At 46.3% G+C, this 17,666-nt stretch overlaps 1 long non-coding RNA gene across 1 annotated transcript in view; it reads left to right on the top strand.

The window, feature by feature from the left end:
• LOC123000890 (uncharacterized) overlaps positions 1-17,666 on the top strand; it is a 76,948-nt gene that overhangs the window by 25,895 nt on the left and 33,387 nt on the right. The window contains exons 4-5 of the long non-coding RNA XR_008959772.1: positions 254-403; positions 4,515-7,702. This is a non-coding gene — a long non-coding RNA (uncharacterized LOC123000890). The remainder of the gene's footprint in view (positions 1-253; positions 404-4,514; positions 7,703-17,666) is intronic.

The following is a 17,666-nucleotide window of genomic DNA, read 5'->3' as shown; positions in this document are numbered from 1 at the left end:
TATACACGGAGCTCCTCTCACGGCTGCACAGAGACCTGGGGGCTGGGGAACATAGCAGTAATGAGATCAGCATGGCTCCTGCTTCTGTGGAAGAAAACATTTGGGGGTGTGGGAGGGGATTCAGTAGGAGGAGCTGGGATCGATAGAACTTAGCATTTCTAACTAGGCCCCAGACTCACACCTGAGCTAGGACTTCATGGTCAAGTCTGCCAGATTACTAATCAATTTCCTGCCTTCCCCATGTCTGGCTCAGGAGCGAGATGGACTGTGTGGACAGAAGAGCATCACTTCGCAGCTGAGAGCCCTGGGAAGCAGCCTCAGACGGGTGTCTGCGCGCTCGCGTGCACGGCAGCACGATTCACAACAGCGGAAAGGTGGAAGCAACCCGAAGGCCCATCCGTGGGTGAGTGGATAAACAAAATGGGACCATACCCACCTTGGAATATTACCCAGCCTTAAGAAAGGAAATTCTGACGAGCTCCAACCTGGATGAACCTTGAGGACATTATGCCAGTTGAAAGGAGGTGGCCACAAAAAGACCGATGATGCTGTGCGATCCTACTCACGTGAGGTTCCCCGAGCCCACAAAGTCATAGAAACAGAAAGTAGAACGGTGGCGGCCAGGGGCTGGGGGAGGGGAAGGGGGCGGGGCTTCATGGGACTCGACTTTCAGGTTTGCATGATGAAAAAGTTTCAGAGATCGGTCTCAAAAGGCCGTGAATCTACTTAACTCTACTGAGCTGTACAATTAAAAATGGTTAAGATGGGGAATGTTATGTGTTTTCTAACTACTATAAAAAATAAGTAAGGGGAAAAGGAAGGGACTGACACCTACTGCAACATGGATGAACTTGGCACGTCTTATGCTCAGTGAAAGAAGCCAGACACAAAGGCCAAGTCCTGTTTGACTCCATATCAGGAGTGGTTAAATTCACAGAGACAGAAAGTAGGCTGGTGGTGGCCAGGGGCTGGGGGGAGGAGGAGTGGGAAATTTGTGTTTAATAGGGACCACGTTGCCCTCTGGGGGGGTGAGCGTTCTGGAGATGGGGGTGGTGATGGTTGCACAATGGGAATGTGCTTCGTGCCGCTGAACTCTACCCTTGAAAGTGATGAGGAGGGCACGTTTTATATGATGGCTATTTTCCCACAAAAAGTTTTTGTGTTTTTTAAAGCCCATAATATAGTCGAAAAGCTTCCTTCAAACTCAGAATTCTTTTCCAGGCCATCTTCCCCACCTGGCATGTCAACCCCATGAAATTTAGGAAACTCCAAAAGAATAAACTAACATGTTCCCTGGTGAAAAATAAAACAGAACACAACTGGGAAGAAGCAGAAGGAGGGGAAATCATGAGGGGTGGGGGTGGGGTCGGGTTGGCCCTTTCTATGAGCTTCCTCTGTGCCAGTGACTCCAACGTTACGTGCTTCTCCAGCAAGCTCTCAGGTGATGCTGACGCTGCCGAGCGGGGACCCCACTTTGGGAACCGTGGGCCTCCCTAAAGCTCTTTAAAGTGTCAAAACCACAGTGGGGGAGTTTGCAAATTTTAGCAAGAAGGTTTATGTGGCAAGTGTGTTGCAATGCTAGGATCCTGAGTCCTTTAGACCTTTGTACTTCTGAAAGCTTCCCCAGCTGCGTCTGATGGAGTAGATTCTCGCTCTGCAGGGAAATACATGCTGCCCTAAGCCTGGATTCGTTAGCTCACTGGACCTCAAAGGGTGGTCTCCACACCAGCAGCAGTGGCATGACCCGGCACTAGCTAGAGAACCGAATTCTCAGGCCCCACCCCAAACCTCCTGGAGCAGATACTCTGGGGCTGGGGCCCAGGAACTGGCTTTGACAAGCCCTTTGGGTGGTCTGATTCATACCAAAGTCTGACAACTCCTTTTTCATCGATGTGCTGATGACTAAACCCGGGCTTTTGGACACTTGGATACGTAGTTTCCCCATGCGTGTGACCAATTACTGAAGAAGGGGACAGCTTATTCTTTTCTTTTTTTAAATGATTTTATTTACTTAGAGAGAGAGAGCGTGTGCAGGAGAGAGAGCATGAGCAGGGAGAGGGGCAGAGGGAGAGGGAGAAGCAGACTCCCTGCTGAGCAGGGAGCCCAACATGGCTGGGCTCCCTCCAGGACCCTGGGATCATGACCTGAACCGAAGGCAGACTCTTAACCGACTAAGCCACCCGGGCGCCCTACCCCCCACCCAGCCACCTTTTTTTTTTTTTTTTTTTTTAATATTGGCCTGGAAATGTGATTCAGATATTACTGGGGTTGGGAAAATTAGTGGAGAGACTTAAAAATACTCTGACACCAGGGACCACAACTAGCATAATTCACAGAAACTTCAAAGAGGCGAATTTTAGCTTAGTAACAGGAAAAGACTTTAATGACTGGGGGGGCTCTGGTCACCGGGAGGGTTTTCTTGGGCTGTAGTGGCTGCACCCTCATTGGATGGGTTCTATGGGGACCCATCCACATGGAGGATGGAGAAATTTAAGAAGGAATTGGACTGAGTCAAGGTTCCCAGATGACCGTCTGAACAAGGTCAGCGTCAGAGTCACCTGGGGTTGTTAAAAATAAATTCTGGAGTCCCAGTCACGAAGATTCTGGCACAGCTGGGATGGGACCCTGGCGTGGCACTGACCCACAGGGCACTTTGAAGTGCTGGGTCTGAGAATCTCTAAATGGGATGTATTTGCTGTCCCTTCCCAGTTCTACGACTGTACGAAAGAGGATAGAAAGGTTAGCTTCTAAAGATTGGAAAATGCAGAGAGATCAAATAATTTTCTCCGTCACATAAGAAGTCTACATTAAAAAGTAAAATGGATGGTAGTATTTTTAGCTTTACTAAGGGCACCCCTAAGAAATACGTTTAAACTATAGCAGAAAGGATTTGGATTAAAGGAAGAAAAAAAAATCCTAGCAATGAGGATTATTAAACATCGGGATGGGCTAAAAGAGTTGATTGTGGAAGAGCCTTCTCTAGAAATTTCTAGAATGAGGAGACCTTCTCATCTGTCTGGAATGATGTCAGGGGGTAATTTTAGACTCCCTTCCAGCCTGGATGCCTATATTCCGATATACACAACAGCATAGTCAACTAATGCAGCCCGTTTCCCTCAAGCGTATAGGAGAGCCTTCACGAAAGCTTCCCTAGTTAATTGATTGCTGATATAGCCAAATCAGCAGGGCTCCTGGGTGGCTCAGTCGGTTAAACTACTGCCTTCGGCTCAGGTCACGATCCCAGAGTCCCAGGATCGAGTTCCACATCCGGCTCCCTGCTCAGCGGGGCGTCTACTTCTCTCTGTCCCTCAGACCCTCCCCACTCTCGTGCTCTCTCTCTTTCTCAAATAAATAAGTAAAATCTTAAAAAAAAATCAACAAATGGTGAACAGATGAACACTACTGACACACTAATAAGACCTGTGTTTGAATAGGAGGACACCCAATTTCCTGCCGACTAGTCACCTGATCCCCCGTGGGTGATCTCACAGCCATCGGCTTCTGTCTGAGCATTCGTCCATGGGCGCCAGGTCTCTGATATCAAAAACTAAGAAAGGGGCTCTTCCTGACAACATCTGTCTGAAGTTCTGGTGTTGAGGTTCAGTTGGAGTTAGACGTCAAGCCAAGCACCGCCAAGGGAAGGCCTTGAAGAGAAAGGGGAGGCAGGAAGGAAGCCTCTGCACAGATAGAGATATGAATAGCAGCTGGAGAGAACGGGCTCCACCCTGGGAGTCAAGTGAGGAGCTGCCCTGGAGCCAGGGCAGGAAGATGGGACCTCGAGGTAAGCCAGCTGGGACTAGGCCAAGAAGGAGAGGCAGCCTTGGCTGCGTTTAAATCTCTGAAGTATTTCTCCTTCGGGAAGGATAGTCCTAGGGAGACCCTTGTATGTCTTCAGTTGGAAGCATGACTGGAACTGATGGAGAGCTTGTGAAAACCCTTCCAAGTTGCCTGGCAAATCTTCCCCTGTTAGGAAGCAAAGTGCAGCATCGTAGCGTAAAGCGCTGGCCCTAGAGTCAGGGGACTTGGACTACAGCCTTCCTCTCTCACTTGACCACGGATAAGTTTGGTTTTTTAATACTTCTGGGCCTCAGTTTCCTTATTCAGACTATGAGGACAGTAAACAGCGCCGGGTGATGTCTGTGATTTCAGGAGATGACACCCGAGTGCAGGGACTGGCCCATGATAAGTGCTCAGTAAGTGTTAGCTTTTCCCGTTTTCCTAAAGAAACTCGTGGCTCAACTCTTAGATTCACCCAGAAACGGTGCCTCCCCAATGCCAGGCTGACACCTGGCTCCAGTCTGTGACAAGGTTTTCAGCATTCCTTGGCCAAATGGGAGAAGTAAGAACAATGTCGGATGCACGCCTGTTGGCACGGGCTCGCCAGTGACAGCTTTCTTCCTCGGAGACGCACAATGTCCTTCGCTTTTGGAAATAATGAGCACAGTAGAAGGTACTTTTAGTTTTATGTTCTTTGTCGCTTGAAATTAATCCTTGGTTTTTTTCTTTTCTTCTAGTCCATGAAATCTGAGAGTCTGGGAACCATTCCTCTGGACGGTGTGAGGGGAAGCCAAGGAAGGTGGGCAGGGCTGTCTCAGTGGGTCGGTGTGACACCCCACGGGGCCGTGAACTCCCAGCAGGCGGCTGTCCCTCCTTCTCCCACCAACACAAGCTTCTCTTCATGCTTCTCATGATCTTCCTTTTCCCCCCTCCCCTCCCCCGTCTTTGAGGGTGCTGCAGTCTTCCCTCTCTTGCTTTTGCTCCAGCCCTTGGAGGACAGCAGCTTAGGCCACCCCCGTACCTGCCGCTTTGGCATAAGGATTATTTTGGGCTGAAAGCCATTGAGAAGAAGCAGATACAAGAACAGCTCTCAGCCCTCACCTAGTCACCTAAAAGCAAGGTATAAATTTGTCAAGGTGTCCTGCTTCCCTCTCTGCCAGGAAGGACAGAAGTGAATCGCTGGACCCTGACCTCAACCATGGCAGAGAAACCCACATGACCCCTTTACTACCCTTGTCTTCCCGTAGTCCCCCCGATGTTAACCTCACAATCTGCCTCCCTAGAAACTCAAAGCCCTTTTCTTGGTCTCGTCACTTCTCTAAACATTTATTTTTCTTTTGTTAAGAAGCAATATAGGGACACCTGGGTGTCTCAGTTGGTTAGGGGTCTGTCTTCAGCTCAGGTCATGATCCCAGGGTCCTGGGATCGAGTCCTGTGTTGTGGGGGGGGGGGTCCCTGCTCAGCAGGGAGTCGTCTTCTCTCTCTGCTTCTGCCCCTCCCTCGGCTTGTGCTCTCTGTTGCTCTCTCTCAAATTAAAAACCAAAACCAAAACCAAAAAGACGTACTATAAGCCCAAGTTCTAACCGCTCCTGGAATTCCTCCCCACTGGGTGCTCCCCTGTGCATGTGGGGTGCACGTGCCAATGCGCTCCTGTCGGGTCCCTCTTGTTAACCTGTCTTTGTCTAATGTGCAGGCCCCAGCCCGGGACCCTGGGTGGGTAGAGGGGAAGAAAGATGAAGCCAGTTCTTCCTCTCCTACACCCCTTTAGGCTGTTCTTACCACCATCCCCCCTTCCCTTGGCTTTTTCCCCTGCCCTGTTTCTCATCCCTTCACGCATTTCCTATCTCTTCCTGGCTTTGCTCCGGATTCGTCAGCAGCCACAGGTGCTGCAGCTGTGTGCCCAGGTGTGCCGCTCACCCAGGTGGCCGCAGTGGCGAGCACGCAGGTGCGTTGCGCCGTGGGGCTGCTGCCCTGCCGCGTCCCCTCCTGACGGAGGTCTGTGCTCGGAACAGAACAACAAACGGGGCACTCAAGATTGATCTTCCTGTCTCCGCACAGTGACATGTCATTAACCGAGAAGCTTCCTTGTAGCACCAGAGGATGGATTGTTGCCCACAGCCCTGCCAATAACAGCGACACATTTTGGGCAGTGCCTTTCAGGGAGAGAAGTCGGGCTCCATGCAAACCCTGAGGATTACAGCCGAGGCACAGACACGAATCTATTATTTTAGGAGTTGCCTTGAAATTTGGTGGTTGGTGGGGGGAGACATTTCTCCTCCTTGGAGAGCAAGCTCAGCCACTTGTCCCCGTTTGCTTGGGGCTTTTCCTGGTTTCAGCACTGAAAGTCCCATGTCTTGAAAGCTCGTGGTGTATTGGGACAGTTGGTCAGCCCAGAGCCAGCAGTAACCAATCCTCTAATGGGCTATTTGTCAAAGATTCGGCACAGGTAGGTTTAGTTTAGAGAAGGAAAACAATGAGAAGGGAGTAAAGAATCATTTAACTCAGAGAAGAGAAAGCTGAGGGTGGGGGTGGGGGGCAGGGGCTATTTTGGTGACAAGTTTCACGTGTGGTCACGGGGTGGGCTAAAATGTGTCCAGCTGCTGTCTATCTCTACCCGAGCTCAGAGCCAGAGGAAATGGGTGTGAGTGGAGCCCGAACTTACTCACAACGCTAATTTCCTGACAGTAAGTATTCTTAGACTCCAGAATGAGTTTCTAAAACAGATTAGGTATTGTCTTTAGAGGTGATCCCTAAGGGCTTGAAGAGTTTAGGTGTGGCCCAAGAGCTGGAGGAATGGACAAAACACGTTTCTAAGATTCCTTCCAACCCTAGAATCCCGTCTCCACCCACCCATCTATCACGGCTCTGATTAGTTTGTGTCGTCTTTTGCCTGTAGTTAAATCACGTATAATGATCAGGAAAAAGCGCTTTGATTCTAGGCTCCTGGGGCATGAGTCTGGCTTCTCCAAAGGACGATGGAGAGGAAAGATTAGCATGTTTATTTGTTTGTCCCTAAGGATGCTTAAATTTAGAAAAGGTTATGTATTGGTCAATTTCATGACAGCAATATTAGAAGTTTAAAACAGGGAGAAACAGTCCCCGTGGTCCTATTATTCCGACAGCCTGAGTGACCCGCTTTCTCTTCCCACTCACTGTCCTGAGATTTCCCTGGGATTTCATTAACGTTTAACCTGGCATCCAACCTGACCCACATAGGATTCTTACAGTACGGCAACTGGGCCTTACTGAGTGATTAAAGCAAAAAGCAAAACAAACAAACAAGCACAACTTTAAAAAAATCCTACGTAATCAAGTTGCTTCCAATTTTTAAAATCAGCTTGGTTTTCCTCCATGGAATTGTCTCACATCCTGGGAAATCAAGCTTGAGCCATCTGGTGAATTGTTGTGGTTAAAACTGAGCTTTGGGATTGGTGGTGGGTCCTTGTTGTTTTAGGGATGTTTCCCCTTCATACAAACAATTAGTTCTGTTTGTTGGCAATAGAGCACTGCCTACGTGAGATCTGAGCGTCTCTTTCCACTATGCTGTTCTGAAGTTGTTACTTATCACTGATCCAGCCCACCAACCCTGCAGTCAAAAGCTGATGGTATAAACTCTTTGGCTGACCTCCTCTGATCAGCTCCTTACACAAGTTCCTTGGGGTATTAGTCGGGGTCCTCCAGACAAACAGAACCAATGGGATGTGCATATATGGAGAGGAGATTTATTTTAAGGAATTGGCTGACAAGTTCAAAATCTGCAGGGTGGGCCGTCAGGTTGAAGAGCTGATGTGGTGGTTGCCAGTCTGAAAGCTGTTGGGCCAGAGAATTCTTTCTTGCTCTTGTAAGTCAGTCTTTGTTCTATTCAGGCCTTCAACTGATTGGATGAGGCCCACCCCACGGTAAAGAGGACAATCTGCTGCTGTACGTAAGTCTACCAATTTAAATGTTAATCTCAACTAAAAATACTCTTAAAACACATCCAGAATAATGTTTGACCAACCAGGTGTAACCAAAGTAATAAGACCAGGGCCAGGAGAAACCCTTAACTCAGGGAACAGCACCTTGATTCTTGTGTGAGTGGCTGTTTTCAGGTAAGAGTACAAAATAGTTTTGATTTCACCCTTGGATGTAAACTAGATGAAATAAGCTATGCTCACAGTGGCGGCAGGTGACCCTTGCCCCTTCATAGTGCAGCAAGGAGTTCCATTTCCCTCCATCCTTGGTAGCAGCTGCTATTATACAACTTTTTACTTGATTTATTTATCTTTAATTTTTTAATTTTTATTCTTTTAAGATTTTTATTTATTTGAGAGAGAGAGAGAGCACAAGCAGGGGAAGCGGCAGAGGGAGAGGGAGAAGCAGACTCCCTGATGAGCAGGGAGCCCAAAGTGGGGCTCGATCCCAGGACCCTGAGATCATGACCTGAGCTGAAGACAGACGCTTAACTGACTGAACCACCCAGGAGCCCCTATTACACAACTTTTTAGTTCTTCCTAGTCGGAAGGTTGTAAAGTTGTATCTCATTTTAAACACAATCCGCATTTCTCCGATTACTAATGAATTTGAGAGGCTCCTCGTGTATTGGCTGTTCCAGTTTCACTTCTGTGAATTTCTTTTTCACATTTTTGCCCATTTTTTTATTTTTTATTTTTTTCTTGCTGATTTGCATGTGTTTCTTAGTGGCTAGTTTCTGGATTTTAAGCTTTTGTCCTAGTTTTGCAAAATATCTTCTTCCAGTACCTTTCCTGTGTGTTACCTTTGTACAGGGTGTCTTGGTTTAAAGAGAAAGCTTTACTTTTGATGTCCGTAAAGCCATGGATTTTTTCCTTTGAAGTTTGTGCTTTTTGTGTCCCTACTCAAATCAGCTAGTTTTTGCTATGTAACAAACCACTCCAAAGCATAGCGGCTTAGGCCAACAATGATACATTGCTATGGGCTGGTGGGGTGACTCTTCTGGACTGGGCCTGCCTCCTGGGGCTGGATGGTGAAGGGGGGGTCCTACATCATAGGGACCTCCGCTGGGTGGAGGGGCTGCGCCTCCACTCCACATGGCCTCTCAGACTGTAGGCGGCTAGCCCAGGCTTCTTCACATGGTGGTCTCAGGGTTTCCAGCAGCAGGGGAAGGCAAGCCCCCCAGTGTACATGTGCCGTTCAAGCCTCTGCTTCTTCATATGGCTAACGCCCCGTGGGCCAAAGCAAGTCACATGGCCAAGTGCAGAGTCAAGGAGTGGGGACAAAGGCCCCATCCAGCTGATAGGAGGAGCTGCAAAATGTGTGTGTTGATATGTTTTAACAAACACTTTAGGTTCACAGAAAAATTAAGCAGAAGGTGCAGGGATTTCCCACAAAGCCCCTGCCCCCGGCACGCGTAGCCTCCTTCACTATAAATGTCCCTCACCAGAGCGGGACACTTGTTATAATCAGTGACCCTTCATTGTCACATCTGGGTCACCCAGAGCCCATAGTTTGCCTTACGGTTCACTCTTGGTGTTGTACGTTCAATGGGTTTGGACGAATTTATCATGACATGTAACTGCCTCATAGTATCATACAGAGTAGTTCTACTGCCCTAGGAGTCCTCGGTGCTCTGTTGTTTTCTTTTTCCCAATCTACCTTGTTACTCTAAGCTTATAAAGATATTTCCTATTAGTATCTTTATAGTCTTAAAACTATTTGGTGTTTCTTTCTTTATACTGTGATTGTCAATCTATTTGGATCAATTTTCTAAGTTTTTCAATATTTCATTTATATTAATTTACATCTATTTTTTCCCAGCGTGAACCACATTTTCCAAGATCTGTTATTCTATAATCTGACTCCTTCCCTCTGATCTATAATGCCAGCCCTATCACAGAGCAATTCCCCATATACATGTGGTTCTGTTCTCAAACTTCCTATTCTATTTGCCTCTCCTATGCTGATGCTTGTAATCTGGGTCACTATCTGATAGAGCTCGTACAGTTGTTGCTTTTCTTGGCTCTTTGTGGACTTCTGTTCTTCTTTATTCATTTTAAAATTATTTTTTCCAATTACAAAATCCTCTTGAATCCATCAGGTTCTGGGGATCTAGGGCACAGCATGGTGACTATAGCTAACGGTACTATACTGTATACCCAAAAGTTGCTAAGAGTAGAGTTTTAATGTCCTCACCATAACAAGGACAACAAAATGGACATTGTGAGGTGAAGGATGGGCTGACCAGCCTTATTGTGGTAAACATTTCACAGTATAGACACACGTGTATCAGATCATTGCCCACTTTAAGCTTGCTTAACGATATGTACCAATTACATCTCCATAAAGCAAGAGAAAAAGTCATCTTGAGATTTTGATTGGGATTTGCATTGATTTAGAGATTAACTTAGGGAAAATGAACATCTATTCTGCGCTAAGCTGTCCCATTCATTAATACGGCACATATCTCTGTTTAATTAGGTAGTCTTTTATATCCTTTATCAGTGTTATTATCCCTAACTTCGTGTGATTTTTTTTTCAGGGGGTTAGGCTAATTCATAGGTACGTTACAGTTTTTGATACTTTTTCAATAATGTCAAACAGTATTGGTCTTTTCCCTGTATTTTACCAGAGTTCAAATATTATAGGTGTGGCCTAATAGAATGGTTGAAATGTTGTAGTGACGCCCTGAATCAGAGGGAAAAAGCATAATACTCAGAGTTATAACAATATTCATATCCGAGGCAACATCGCTTACAATACCTTCTAAAATGCACCGAGCGCATTAGTCTCAGAGTGAAATTAGCCTGGTGAAGGGTTCACCCCAGAGATTTTAGTAGATCTTCTGTCCCGGTAACACAAGAGGTCCGCCTCAGCAAAACTCACACAAGCAGAAGGTCATGAACGACTCTCTCTGGAATCTCCTTCATTTAGCAGTTCCCAAGTGTTCAAGAGTATTAACTGTTCAACTGCAGAAACTGGGTCCCAGAGAAGTTCAAAAACCAGCCAGATGGGAGAGAGTTTTATGGCACACGTGGTATTATACCCAAGCAACAGAAAACCAGAGGGGGAAAAAAAAAGCTTGCATTTCCATTGTCAGCACAATGCCTGTAATTTTCCTTTGTTCTGGGGGATAAACACTGAGAGACATGAAGGGCGAAACTTCTATACCTGAATTTCCATAATGCTGGGTGCTGGGGATTGTCATTACTTGCTCGTTGCTTGTCATTTTTGCATAGAAAAAAGGAATATAATAAACCTTTTGAGAAATACATGTTTAGACAGCTTGAGAGTACTTTGTCTTTTGGATGCATATGTGTGTTTAGCAGAATAATTCCCCGGTCTAGGGAGCAAATACCATAGGCATAATTCTTTTGTTAAAGACGATTCCCCCTTATTTTTGCGCTTTTTTTTTTTTTTGGTTTTCATTTCTTTTTTGTTATATTTTTAGACCTTTTTGCATTTATTTTTTAATATCCGAATCCAGTGCAAGTATTTCAGTCAATGAGGAGGCGTGATGCAGTAAACCCGGGGAGCTCAGTGCAAAGTGCCAACATCCTGCTTCATTGGACCTTTGGCAAGAGTCATTTTTCTGAGCCTCAGTTTACTCATCTGACACAGGAAGGGTTTAGGTGACCCCACATGTCCTCTCAAGCTCTAAGATTCTGGATATTTTCTTGGACCTTTGGCATTTGGAGATAGTTCTTGAGGTTTCTATAAATACAAGTGAAAATCAGCCACTTCTTTAAAACCAGTAGGAAGCTTCAGGAATGCAGTTGTCACCAGGTCTCTGAATCCCTGTGGAGTTGAATTAGAAACTGCCGGAATGGTGGGGCCCTCATAGGGCAGCAAGGGGCAGAGTGCTGGCTTCACATATCCTTCCAAAGTCCACGTTTTTCTTCTAGCAATTTCTTGAATTGCCGTGAAAATTGGAATGGATGAGAATTTTGGTTTTTCCACAAGATAAGAGGCTCACAGATAAAGCAAGTTATCTGTCTTTTGTTCCGACCGAAAGGTGACTTTACCAGAATTTATGCTGAACATCTAAGGAATTAATCTGGACGAGTGAGCTCAGCCTGACATGAAGATGCTCCGATGCCCTTCTTAGCAATGATGCTGAAATAGTAACAGCTTCAGCTTGCCGAGGCCGTGACAGCTGCCGGGGGGAAAAACACACAGAGAGAGAGAAACTAGAAAGTCCAAGCCATTCTGAAGATATAAGGTAGCAATTTAGAGGCTAGCCTCTTGAAAAGCTTATTTAAGCCCATCAATCAACCAATACCTATTGATTGCCTGCTGATCAAGTTGTCACATCTGTGTTCTCTGCCTTCCAGGGGCTTATGATTTGGTTAAGAGCTGCCCTCTCTGCTCCGGGCCACTGAGCCCCAGTGCCCTCTGTACCTTCTCAGGCTGTAGCCTTCGCCGTGCGGGTTCGCATCATTAGATCTTCAGCTTTTCAATCCCTTCGGGTTCTCAGGCCCCCACGCTGTGAATCCAGCCACTGCTGGCTTTCAGTCGCCTGGGTCCTGACCTATTTCTGGCTAACCGTTCCACATTCTTAGACTCCACCTCGGTTACTGTTGTGTGTCCCTTTGCAACTCCAACCTATCTTTAGCCCCTGGTTCTGCTGAATTCTATAGCTGAAGACCTTCTCCCCATCCATCCTGGCTGATGGGACATAGTGAGGGTCCTGGGTTCCACTTCTGCGTCCTAGCTGCCCCAGCAAATCCTTGTCCATCGACTAGAGTCACTCTGCAGCCTTTCCTCTAAAAGTGAATGATTTTCTCAGGTAGAGGAAGCATGGTGGCAACGGAAACCATTCATTCTTTGGTGTCTCACCAGAAGGAGGACACAATTCCCAAGCGTCGACATTTGTGTAAGCTTTGGGATTACAGAGTCTAGCTCTGGTAGATTACCAGGGCAGACACAGTGGTTCGAAATTAACTTCAGTGAATTTCTTCCTCATGCTGCTGACACCATTATCCAGCCAGTTGCCAGGTTGAAAACCTCCTCCCCTCCTCATAGAATACTGTTGAGCGTATCTACAAAACTGTCCCCTCTTTGACCCCTCCTTTCCGTCACCTCGTTCAGGCCCTCATTCTCTCTCACCTCGGCCGGCACGAAGCTCTTAGCCCTGAAATTTCCACCACCACCCTCACCATTCCCCATCTCCTCTCGAACACGACAGCTTCCCTATGCCTTAAGGAGGGAGGTTTGCGTAGCTTACTAGCACAGTCAGAGATCTCCGCGAGCTGGCCTCCTCCCGTCACTCGTCACCACGTACCTGTGAAACAAGGTGGAGAAAGGCCAAATGTTCTTCCCGATCTGATCGGATACAGTAACTCTCATATTATTTCTGCCCTGACACTACAGATGTCTCCTTGTTAAACAGGCCCTGTATTTGCACCTTTGGCCTGAGCTCCCACTGTGCCTTTGCCTGGAATGCCCCCGGGCACCTCCCATCTTCTCTCGAGCTGCGCTCAAGTATGCCCACCATCCCACGGATCAGAGCGCCTCTCCTTCCTCGTGCTGCACTAGCATTTAGCAGCTTTGATCGCCTACGTGTCTCTTTCCTCACCAGCTTATAATCCTTCCGCATCTAGAGACACGCAGCACCCCTCTTCCTGGCTGCCACGGTCACTGGTCATTGCAGGTACTCAAGGAATGTTTGCCGGAACCAGTCTGTGCAAACACGTACCTGAATGTCTGGCTCCAGAGCTGGAGACAGACATACACACGCACGTGTGCTATAGGCACGACTCTGTAAGTGCACACTCGGGCACACATGCATGCCTACACTTTTATGCACACGCAGGCAATGCACACCTATGTGTGCATGCGCACTCGCTCACGGTTGTACACTCATATACACATGCTCACGTGCAAACTCACATGTATACATATGCACATGTGCACACACTTACATCATAGGCAAACCCACACAGATGTTCACACACACGTATACATACAAACCCACACACGGAGGACACACATGCACACTCGCACCTTATCATTACCTTCTAAAGAGGACTTTTGCCAAGAGCGTTTGGTGAGGGACCCCAGGGTGCAACCCATAAGGCATGCGAGGCACCAGGGTTAGGTTTTGGGGGTACATTTATTCCCCACATTCTTTCAGGGGGAGGAGGCTCTTCTTATGTAACCCCTCTGCTCAGAGAAGATGGAGTGACTTGGCTGATAGGAGATTTGGGAAGAATAAATTTCCTTCCCAATGTGATTGGCACAGACCCTCCCTGTTTTCCTCTTGGGAGCCACCATGTGTCAGGGTGTGAGTTGGGGGGCGGGCTGGGGAGGGACAGGGCTGGGGTGAGAGGCTGCCATGGTCTGGGCTGCTGTGACAGGAGCTCAGTATCAGAAGGCTCGTTGGCTCGCAGACGGAAGCCGCATCTTCAGTGTCAGATTCATGAAGGTGATGGCGTAGCCTGTCCCTGCCGTCTTTCCTGCTTTGCGTCTCAACAGGCTCATCAATCAGACAGGGAAGAGGGGTGTTATCTCTCGGGACCCCTCAAAGACCCTAACAGAGCTTGAATAGTTTACCACCTCTCTACTCTGACCACGTGCCTTCAAATTCACACAAGGAAGAAGAGGAGGCGAACGAATGGCCATTTGTTATCGAATGGTGTGTTTGCTTACTGCTTGCGATGTATGAGACATCCTTGCAGGTGTTTATTGCCTGTGCCTTGATATATGGTAGTTCTCCGCTATATGATACGATGCTTCTCCGCTCTCCCGGGGTTAGAATCTCCTTGAACAAAAGGACACATTCATGTTTACCTCAATCTGTTTACAACTTCTTGCTGGCAAGTGCCGTCCCACTCTGTTGGCTTCATCTCCCTGGGGAGCTGGTCTCAATCCCTGGGATGTTCGTCTTCCTCCCCCGGGTATGACATCATTGTGTCGGCTGTGCCGTGTCAGGGATCTTATCCAGTAGGATCTGTGTTTTCTTCATGGTGATAAGCTACCTCTGAAGACACAGCGAAGTAGTCCTGTTTGTCACAGCGTGTGTAGCTCTGGGATGACACAGTCCCTTGCTCTGTGTCCTGTGACATTCAGCACTGATTCTGCTGCTTTTCTTTTTTTGTGGGCTTTAAAAACGTATTTTTTATTTTTTTTATTTTTTATTTATTTAATTTATATTTTTTTATTGTTATGTTAGTCACCATACAGTACATCATTAGTTTTCGATGCAGTGTTCCATGATTCATTGTTTGCATATAACACCCAGTGCTCCTTGACTTAGTAGCCATCACCAGGCTAGCCCATCCCCCCACCGCCCTCCCCTCTGAAACCCTCAGTCTGTTTCCTGGAGTCCATAGTTTCTCATGGTTCGTCTCCCCCTCTGATTTCCCCCCCTTCATTTTTCCCTTCCTTCTCCTAATGTCCTCCGTGCTATTCCTTATGTTCCACATATAAGTGAAACCATATGATAATTGTCTTTCTCTGCTTGACTTATTTCACTTAGCATACTGGCCTCTAGTTCCATTGGTTTGATGCAAATCGTGAATAATCATTCTTTCTGATGGCTGAGTAATATTCCATTGTCTATATGGACAACATCTTCTTTATCCACTCGTCTGTTGAAGGGCATCTCGCTCCTTCCACAGTTTGGCTAGTGTGGACATTGCTGCTATGCACATTGGGGTGCATATGGTCCTTCTTTTCACTACATCTGTATCTTTGGGGTAAATACCCAGTAGTGCGATTGCTGGGTCATAGGGTAGCTCAATTTTTTAACTTTTTGAGGAACCTCCAAGTACCAACTTGCGTTCCCACCAACAGTGTAAGAGCGTTCCCCTTTCTCCACATCCTCTCCAACATTTGTTGCTTCATGTCTTGTTAATTTTTGCCATTCTAACTGGTGTAAGGTGGTATCTCAAAATGGCTTTGATTTAAATTTCCCTGATGGCTAATGATGTTGAACATTTTTCATGTGTCTGTTAGCCATTTGTATGTCTTCTTTGTAGAAGTGTCTCTTCATGACTTCTGCCCATTTTTTAACTTGATTACGTGTTCTTTGGGAATTGAAGTATAGTTGACACACAGTGTTGCATTAGTTTCAGGTGTGAAACAGTGATTCACAGCGCTATACATTAGTGCACGCTCACCACAAATGTAGTGCCACCCGTCACTGTACAGCGCTATTACAGGACCATTGCCTACATTCCCGAAGCCGCACCTTTCATCCCTGTGACTTATCCAGTCCCTCACTGGAAGCCTCTACCTCCCACTCCCCTGCACCCAGTTAGCCCATCCCCCTGCCTACCTCCCCTCTGGCAACCTTCACTTTGTTCTCTGTGTTTATGGGTCTGTTTCTGCTTTTTCTTTGTTTGTTCATTTGTTTTGGTTTTTAGATTCCATATAAGAGTGGAATCATGTGGTGTTTGTCTTTCTCTGTCTGACTTACTTCACTTAGCATAATGCCCTCTAGTCCCATCCATGTTGTTGCGAATAGTAAGACCTCATTCTTTTTTGCAGCTGAGTAATATTCCATTGTGCATGAGTGTGTGTGTGTGTGTGTGTGCACACACGTGTGTTACATATTCCTTGTCTGCTCATCTATTAGCTATGTAAATAATGCCACAGTAAACATAGGGGTGCATCTATCTTTTCAAATTAGTGTTTTCATTTTCTTTGGGTAAATACCCAGTAGTGGAATTACTGATCATATGGTAGTTCTATTTTTAATATTTTGAGGAAGCTCCATACGGTTTCCCACAGTGGCTGCACCAATTTGCATTCCAACCAACAGAGCATGAAGGTCCTTTTTTCTCCAACACCCTTATCAACACTTGTTCTTTCTTATCTTTTTGATTCTAGCCGTTCTGGCAGGTATAGGGTGGTGTCTCATTGTGGTTTTGATTTGCTTTCCCTGATGCTGAGTGATGTTGGGCATCTTTTCATGTGCCTGTTGGCCATCTGGATGTTTTCTTTGTAAAAATGTCTATTTAGGTGCTCTCTCTGTTTTTAAATCAGATTATTTGCTTTTTTGGTGTTGAGTTGTATAAGTTCTTCGTGTATTTTGGATATTGACCCCTTATAGGATCGGCCATTTATAAACATCTCCTTCCATTTACTAGATTGCATTTTCATTTTGTTGGTGGTTTCCTTTGCTGTGAAATAGCTTTTTATTTTTGATGTAGTCGGAATAGTTCCTTTCTGCTTTCGTTTCCCTTGCCTGAGGAGTCAGATCCAGAAAAATATTGCTGAGGCTGACGTCAGACAGATTACTGCCTATGTTTTCTTCTAGGACTCTTACAGTTTCAGATCTCACATTTCGGTCTTTAATCAATTTTGAGTTTCTTTTTGTGTGTGGTGTAAGAAAGTGGTACGGTTTCATTCTTTTGCTTGTGGCTGTCCAGTTTCCCAGCACCATTTATCGAGAAGATGTCTTCTCCCCATTGTACATTCTTGCCTCCTTTGTCATGGATCAATGACATAAGCATGGGTTTATTTCTGGACTCTCTATTCTGTCCTCTTGATCTATGTGTCTATCTTTGTACCAGTACCACTGTTTTGATATTATAGTTTTGTAGTATATCTTGATAACTGAGATTGTGATATTTCCAACTTTGTTCTTTCTCAAGATTGCTTTGGCCATTTAGGGTCTTTTGTAGTTCCATACAAATTTTAGAATTATTTGTTCTTTTTTTTTTTTAAGATTTTATTTATTTATGTGACAGACAGCGAGAGAGGGAACACAGCAGGGGAGTGGGAGAGGAAGAAGCAGGCTCCCAGCGAAGGAGCCCGTTGTGGGACTCGATCCCAGAACGCCGGGATCACGCCCTGAGCCGAAGGCAGATGCTTAACGACTGTGCTACCCAGGCGCCCCTAGAATTATTTGTTCTTTTTCTGGGAAAAATGCTGTTGGTATTTTGATAGGGATTACATTAAATCTGTATGCTTGGGGTAGTGTGGAC

Source organism: Ursus arctos, unplaced genomic scaffold (genome assembly GCF_023065955.2).
Source record: "Ursus arctos isolate Adak ecotype North America unplaced genomic scaffold, UrsArc2.0 scaffold_17, whole genome shotgun sequence".
NCBI classification, from domain to species: Eukaryota; Metazoa; Chordata; class Mammalia; order Carnivora; family Ursidae; genus Ursus; species Ursus arctos.
Note: the sequence above shows the minus strand (reverse complement) of the source record. Positions and strands in the feature narration are given on the sequence as shown.